The following is a 630-nucleotide window of genomic DNA, read 5'->3' as shown; positions in this document are numbered from 1 at the left end:
ATATAGAGACATGTTGAACTGGTTCATGCTATGGGAGGGTTAATAGAGACGTGTTGTGTTGACTGGTTAATGCGATGGAGGGGTATAGAGGACGTGGTTGTGTTGACTGGTTAATGCTATGGAGGATATAGAGACGTAGTTGTGTTGACTGGTTAATGCTATGGAGGAGATAGGAGACCATGGTTGACTGGTTAATGCATGGAGGGTATAGAGACGTGTTGTGTTGACTGGTTAATGCTATGGAGGGTATAGAGACGTGGTTGTGTTGACTGGTTAATGCTATGGAGGATATAGGAGACGTGTTGTGTTGACTGGTTAGATGCCTATGGAGGATATAGAGACGTGTTGACTGTTTAATGCGTGCGAGGTATAGAGACGTGTTGACTGGTTAATGCTGTGGAGGGTGATAGAGACGGGTTGTGTTGACTGGTTATGGCTATGGAGGGTACTAGAGACGTGTTGTGTTGACTGGGTAAGTGCTATGGAGGAGATATAGAGACGTGTTGTGTTGACTGTGTTAATGCTATGGAGGATTGTAGAGACGTGTTGTGTTGACTGGTTAATGCTATGGAGGAATATAGAGACGGTGTTGTGTTGACTGGTTAATGCTATGGAGGGTATAGAGACGTG

This window comes from Salvelinus namaycush, chromosome 41 (genome assembly GCF_016432855.1).
Source record: "Salvelinus namaycush isolate Seneca chromosome 41, SaNama_1.0, whole genome shotgun sequence".
NCBI lineage: Eukaryota > Metazoa > Chordata > Actinopteri > Salmoniformes > Salmonidae > Salvelinus > Salvelinus namaycush.
Note: the sequence above shows the minus strand (reverse complement) of the source record.